Below are 7500 nucleotides of genomic sequence, written 5' to 3'. Positions count from 1 at the left end.
CGACTCTCGCGTAGCATTGTCACTGGCGTATTTTTGTGTCTTTTACCATCCAAACCAGATGGCGCTGCGCAGTTAACGGCTCGAAAACCGGAGCCTCGCTTTAGGTTCGTTAGATGACGCCACTATTCATTCATTTGTTTTTCATTTTTTTTTTTTTTTAGTTTCTACTTTTTGTTTAAATTAATTGATTTGATTTTACATTACGTCGTCTCGTCATATAAATAGCAAATATTTAAACAATTTAGGCGCGCCTCCGCATCTATTTCGGCGCCGACCACCTGGCGGCGCTACTTATTTTCCAAATTCTGTTTACAAAGTTTGACGGCGTTTTCATACATCTAGCGGTCTCCTACACTGTTTTTTCTTTTTTTTATTATTATTATTATTTTATTTTATTTTTTTTTTCGCTTTGTTTTGCGTTGTTCCTGCGGAGTGATAGTTCTTGGTGAGCTCGGACGCTTTCCAACGCATTAAGATTCTGGAGTGCAAACTTGTAAGAAACCTTTGCAGCCGTGAGTAGTATGCAGTCGGCGCTGCTTGCACGCGATGTATTTTCGACGCGTTTTGTCCGTCTTATTGCCCGCGTGCGTCGGCGTACCTGGTTTCTGAAAGTGTGCGCGTCTCCCACGTGCATCTTAAACCATGCGTGGTCATTGCATGTTTTCGCTTGAGGAGATATCCATTTCCACCAGTGAGTAGTGTTCATTCGCCGCCGCTTCATCGCGATGTGCTTTCGACGTCCTTTTGCTTCTCTGCGCCGCCCGCCCTCCGTGGTTTCCGAAGGTGAGCGCATGGTTTCGCTTTGCAGTGCGCGCTCTGCAGCGTGGTGTTGTGGCGTGGTTCCGGTGAAAGTGCCTGTGGGTGACCTCGCGTGCGTCCGTAATTCCCTGCCTTCGGCCTACTCAGCGTGGACGTCATTTCTGTCCTGTTACGTGCTGCTCAGTGCTCAGTGCTGTGCTTGTGCAAGGCCTCTGGTGGGGGTGCCGTGTCCTACGTATCGCCCAACAAGGTTCTACTTGTGCCCCTTATTAATTCATTAATATGTGTCGTGTGTGTGTGCGCTCTTTGAGCAGTTTCCGTTCTTGTGCCGTCCGTCCAGTGAAAGGATTTTTTTTTTTATTAAGTTACGGCGCTTGTTTTCGTGCAGCTCTACGTGGTCCTGTCCTCGTACGCAGTGGTGTGCTTGTGGAAAGTCTCTCGTTGTGTTGTGTTGTGCAGTGCAGTGCAGTGCTGTTCGTGCGCCAAAGCCTCTGGATAAAAGAAAAAAAAAATATATATATAAATACACATTTTTTTTCCATTTTTTTTTTTTTTTTTTAATTTTACATGTGGTAAGTATGCATGACTTATACCATCCTTTGTATTGATTTATTTGGGTCGTGTCTTTTTTTCCACATTATTAGCCTTCTTGTTCTCCTCCTCTACCTCCTCCTGCTTATCATTATTGTAGTAATGTTTTCCTTTTTCTTTTTTTCCTCTTTCTTTCTAAGCTTTTACTTTCCACCAGAGTATCGAACCGAATTTTTTATTGGTTTGCTTGCTTCGATTTGCGGGAGCACAAAAGTAATGTAGGACATTAAAATAGCACAACAAATAGAAGAACAAGAGGTATACAGGACAGGCGCTGATGTTGAACTAGTTTCATTCAGGAAAAGTGAACATGTATATACACACGACAGGCAAAGCAGCACATATTCTTAAGGGCAGAAGATATTTGAGCTGGAATGCTGGTGTCTCCCAGCACGATCAAACCATCCGGGGCTATTGCCGCCTTCTCGGCTGCCCTCGGCACTTATCGTGAATAAAAGCTATATATGTATGTTTACTTTTCCTGGATAAAACTAGTTGAAAGTGAGTTTCTGTCCTGTATACTCCTTGTTCTCGTCTTTTTTGCGCTATTTTATATCTTTTACTAAGATGAACCAACAGCGTACCGTATTAAAAAGAAAAAGAAGAAGCTAAAGTGATATTATATTTACCTCGTGCTTCTTTTCGCAATAGGCACTATTTCAAGAGTGCAAACGGGTAGCTTTCCATTCATTTGTAGAGTTCGCTTATTTTCAGGTACCGAGAAATAAATTGCTTTATTTAAATTTGATGGAGCAGTAAATGACAAGCTACATACATATCTGTCTTTCCTTGTTGTTGTTGTTGTTTTTTTTTTTTGTTTTTTTGTGTTATATTTTAGCCTGAATTTAAAAGTTATCAGTCTGTTGGGTCGCCTAAAATACAGGTGATTGGCATTTGAGGTTTTTTTTCTTTACAAGATAATGGTTGATTCAATTTAGCAAGTAAGCATCAATTGTGCTACTTTTTTTTTTCCTTCATCTTAAATAGAGCTAAGCAATCTACTCGACATGACGGCTACTTAATTTGTCGCTTTCTCACCGCCTGTTTTCCGAAACTGTGTGCTTTCTTTTTCGTCGTCATCGACTTTGGGCTGCCGCTCCAAGTCCATAGAGCCTTTTTTTTTTTCAGCTATCCCTGCCGTACACCCTTGTACTTCTATTCATCGTCAGACTAATAGACAGTTATATTTTCTTCCGTACAGTTCCAAGTTGGCGGGTCAGTTTCGGTTCGGCTGAAACTAACTCCTCGGTTCCGGTTTTTCGTTCGCTTCGGTTTTCGGTTCGACACTCTGGTCTCCACCGTGCATGGCACCCCCCCCCTCCCCTTCCTTCCCTCCCTCCCTCCCTCCCTCCCTCCCTCCCTCCCTCCCTCCCTCTCTCCCCTCTTCTCCTCCCTGCAAGAAAACAAACTGTCGTTTCGAAATGTCCTCTTACTTGAACTGTGAAGGTTTTCAAGTGCATTTTCCTTTCCTCCTTTATTGAGCGCACAATTCTAGAGTGGAACTCCCCTTCTGACATTGCAATAAAGTTTCCTGCACAAGGAAGAAAAACCTGCCATTTGACCTCCCTTGTGTGTGCAAAGTGTCAATGTTCCTATATTATGCTTGAACATGGTCTTTTTGTCTTCCTATTTGTCGCAGAAATCATGTATGTGTATGTATGTATGTATGTATGTATATATATATATATATATATATATATATATATATATATATATATATATATATATATATATAGCAATATCGCACTTTATGGATGAATCTTGCACGACCTGTGAAAACCACGTATCTCTGGCTTTCCTCACGTTCGATTTTCTAGCAATTTCTGAAGCTAGCTTGGGGAGATTGATTTCGCTCGCACACAATTCGAGGCGCGAGGACGGGCATGTACGTACGCCTACGTAGTCGGGACGGTAAACAAAACTTACACAAATTAAAATCCTGCGCAGATAATAAAAGAAAGAGCAACAAAAAAGTATGGGCGTCTTTCTTTACTAATTTCTTTTTTTTTTCTTTTTCTTTTTTAGGATATTAAGCGGACGGGCTTCTTAAACGATACCAAAAAGCGAGACACAATTTGGCAAACGGGTCACGTCACAAGAAAGAAAATCCCACATCCTCAAGCGTGTAAAAAATGCACGCAATATCTACAGTACTGGAATTGGAAGCGCTGCCAATCTCGCGTGCACTAGCCCAAATGGTGTTGCTCCCGCTCACGTCAAAGCGACACAGACCTCGTCGGAAAGGTACGCTTTCTGACGCGGTCAACCGGTAAAAACACTCTATATTGTAAAATTCTGTACTTTGGACGTGATTAATTCAGACTGCTTTGCGGCTAACTAAGCGCGCGTTCCTTCCCAATGAAACGAAGGAGCGAGATTAGAAATAGAGGAAATAATTCCCGTGAAAAGAAAGAAATTCGCTCTTATTGAGCTTGACAGTAAAGCACGCGACATCTCCAGTATTCCGTTTGAAAGCGTTGTCCATGGCAAGTGCAGTAGTGTACATTGTTCGGCTCTGGCCCAGTTGAAAGCGCAAGAAAGCCCGTGGCGCAAAGCGACTCGGGTAACCGATAATAAAACACGCACATTTTAAAGTCGCGTGATTTGCACTTGATTCCTCGGATGTACTTTGTGGGAGACGAAGCGGGCGTTCCATGCCAAGGACACGGAAGAGAGAGATTAGAAATAGAGCGAACATTTCGCGTGAAAAGAATAATATTTGTCTCCTATCAAACTTGCCAGAAAAGTAAGCGAGATTTCCAGTATTCCGTTTGAAAGCGCTGCCCGTCGCAAGTGCAGTAGGGTAAATTATTCGGCTCTCGCCCAGTTGAAAGCGCCAGAAAGTCGTGTCGCTTTGCGACACGGGTAACCGCTAGAAAACACGCATCTTTTTCTTTTTTAATCCCGTGCTTCTCACTTCGTTCCTTGAGAGGACTTTGTCGGAAACTAATTGGCGGGGCCTTCCAAACGAAACGAATGGTAGAAACAATGAAGTGAGCAAAGAAGAGTAGTGTAAAGAAAGAAAATTGCCTATTATGAAGCCTGCCGTAAACACGCGCGATACCGCGAGCATTCGGATTAAAAGCAGTGACAATCTCACTTACTATAGCGCTCATTGTTCGGCTCTGACACAATTCAAAACGCATGAAACGCCCCGTGTAAATATTGGTTTACTTTGTAATAACAAAGTCGATAAACTTTCTGTTGACCATGTTAACATGAACTGAAAGTCAAAAAGAAGTAATCAGAGTCAAGCAGGGGTCAGCACGTTTTTAATACAAAGCGAGAAATAATTTTTTTATAGGGATAGGATGTATGTACGTATGTATGTATATATAGAGGCAGACAGGAAAAAAAGAACATTTATATATATATATACACACAAACATACATATATATATATATATATATATATAATGAGAGAGAGAGGGGAAAAAAAATAAGAAAGAAAGAAAGAAGGACAAATAAATGATACTGAATAACGAGGAGCCACATGAGTGAGAAACAGTAAGTCAGTCACCGAAACTGATAACCATAAACTATGTACAGAACGCTCTTGAAGGATCTTCTTTATACTTATCGGTGCTATTACGTGGAGGTGGGGTCTGTCGAGCGTTCGATTGGTGCGAGCGGCGTCTGACGACGTCGCCGACGCCTTTCGTCGCCGTCTCGGCCGCTGCCTCCGCCGCATGGTCGTTACAGCAAGGTACCTGCGATCTCTGGCGTCTGCCGTTGGGGTCGGTTCTCGGGTGCACCTGTGTCTTGAAAACGAATGCGAGAGGAGGGTGTTTCGAAGCGTCCGCGCTAACCGAACGGTGCGAAATGACGAGTGCGTTCTGACCGAAGGCCGGGGTGCGTCCTCGCGTCCTCACGGGACCTGAAAGCTCGGCAACGCTGCGAAGGCGTCGTCAATGATTTTTTTTGGCGTACGACTTTCTGTTGCTACGACGAGAAAGAAATTTATGCGCTTCTTGCCGCGTCGGTACCGACCTCGGTCGGGGATATTCCGGCTGCGCGCTCGAACGTGCTTCATTTCTTCTTGGATTTGGAAGTAATTCCTAAGCGTTGTGTGTGTTTGCGGTTCGTAAGGGGCGCCTGACGGTGGCCCCGCGTCCGCGCGTTGGTAGGGTTTTGGGCGACCCACCACGAAAACATTACCTGGTTGATCCTGCCAGTAGTCATATGCTTGTCTCAAAGATTAAGCCATGCATGTCTAAGTACATGCCGAAACAAGGCGAAACCGCGAATGGCTCATTAAATCAGTTATGGTTCCTTAGATCGTTTCTTCCTACTTGAATAACTGTGGCAATTCTAGAGCTAATACATGCAGTGAGCCCGAAGCCCCTCGGGGCGACGGGTGCTTTTATTAGACCAAGATCAATCGGGCTTCGGTCCGTTTTGTGTGGTGACTCTGGATAACTTTGTGCTGATCGCACGGCCACGAGCCGGCGACGTTTCTTTCAAGTGTCTGCCTTATCAACTGTCGATGGTAGGTTATGCGCCTACCATGGTGTTTACGGGTAACGGAGAATCAGGGTTCGATTCCGGAGAGGGAGCCTGAGAAACGGCTACCACATCCAAGGAAGGCAGCAGGCGCGCAAATTACCCACTCCCGGCACGGGGAGGTAGTGACGAAAAATAACAATACGGGACTCTTTTGAGGCCCCGTAATTGAAATGAGTACACTCTAAATCCTTTAACGAGGATCCATTGGAGGGCAAGTCTGGTGCCAGCAGCCGCGGTAATTCCAGCTCCAATAGCGTATACTAAAGTTGCTGCGGTTAAAAAGCTCGTAGTTGGATCTCAGTTACAGGCGGGAAGTGCGTGGACACCACGTTACGGCCCGTGCTGAACATCATGCCTGTCGTGGCTTGGTTCCCTTCATCAGGTGCCTTGCTTTGGCCGGCGCGTTTACTTTGAAAAAATTAGAGTGCTCAACGCAGGCGATTCGCCTGAATAACAGTGCATGGAATAATAGAACAAGATCCTGTTTCTGTTCTGTTGGTTTTTGGAATACAGGATAATGATTAAGAGGGACAGACGGGGGCATTCGTATTGCGGCGCTAGAGGTGAAATTCTTGGACCGTCGCAAGACGAACTACTGCGAAAGCATTTGCCAAGAATGTTTTCATTGATCAAGAACGAAAGTTAGAGGTTCGAAGGCGATCAGATACCGCCCTAGTTCTAACCATAAACGATGCCAACCAGCGATCCGCCTGAGTTACTCAAATGACTCGGCGGGCAGCTTCCGGGAAACCAAAGTATTTGGGTTCCGGGGGAAGTATGGTTGCAAAGCTGAAACTTAAAGGAATTGACGGAAGGGCACCACCAGGAGTGGAGCCTGCGGCTTAATTTGACTCAACATGGGAAAACTTACCCGGCCCGGGCACTGGGAGGATTGACAGATTGAGAGCTCTTTCTTGATTCGGTGGATGGTGGTGCATGGCCGTTCTTAGTTGGTGGAGCGATTTGTCTGGTTAATTCCGATAACGAACGAGACTCTAGCCTATTAAATAGGTGCGTGGTTCTCTGCACCTTGCACCCTTCCTAGAGGGACAAGCGGCTCCTAGCCGCACGAAACAGAGCAATAACAGGTATGTGATGCCCTTAGATATCTGGGGCCGCACGCGCGCTACACTGAAGGAAGCAGCGTGTTTTTATCCCTGTCTGTAAAGACTGGGTAACCCGTGGAACCTCCTTCGTGATTGGGATAGGGGCTTGCAATTGTTCACCTTGAACGAGGAATTCCCAGTAAGCGCGAGTCATAAGCTCGCGTTGATTACGTCCCTGCCCTTTGTACACACCGCCCGTCGCTACTACCGATTGAATGATTTAGTGAGGTCTTCGGACCGATACCCGGAGCGGCCTTTCGGTTGCGCCGGTGTGTTGGAAAGATGACCAAACTTGATCATTTAGAGGAAGTAAAAGTCGTAACAAGGTTTCCGTAGGTGAACCTGCGGAAGGATCATTACCGGATGTTATTTTGCATCGTTTTGTCTTCTTCCTCTTGTACGGGGAATGGACTCGATGTGCGAATTTATCTGGCGCCGATCCCGACCAAGCTTGGATGCCGTCGGGACGGCACAAAAAAAAAAAAAAAAAAAACTGTGGTTCGGATGTGCCTTTTTCTTTGGGTGGCCTCCGTTCCTT

The 7500-nt window shown here is 45.2% G+C and overlaps 1 non-coding gene across 1 annotated transcript; it reads left to right on the top strand.

The window, feature by feature from the left end:
* The first annotated feature begins 5505 nt into the window (after positions 1 to 5505).
* On the top strand, positions 5506 to 7321 carry LOC120847242. Its single transcript, XR_005717313.1, has one exon. It is a non-coding gene; the product is annotated as a small subunit ribosomal RNA (ribosomal RNA).
* The last annotated feature ends 179 nt before the right edge of the window (positions 7322 to 7500 follow it).

Source organism: Ixodes scapularis, unplaced genomic scaffold (genome assembly GCF_016920785.2).
Source record: "Ixodes scapularis isolate PalLabHiFi unplaced genomic scaffold, ASM1692078v2 ptg001158l_1___fragment_3__unscaffolded, whole genome shotgun sequence".
Taxonomy (NCBI): Eukaryota; Metazoa; Arthropoda; class Arachnida; order Ixodida; family Ixodidae; genus Ixodes; species Ixodes scapularis.
This window is presented reverse-complemented; position numbering and strand designations above follow the sequence as displayed.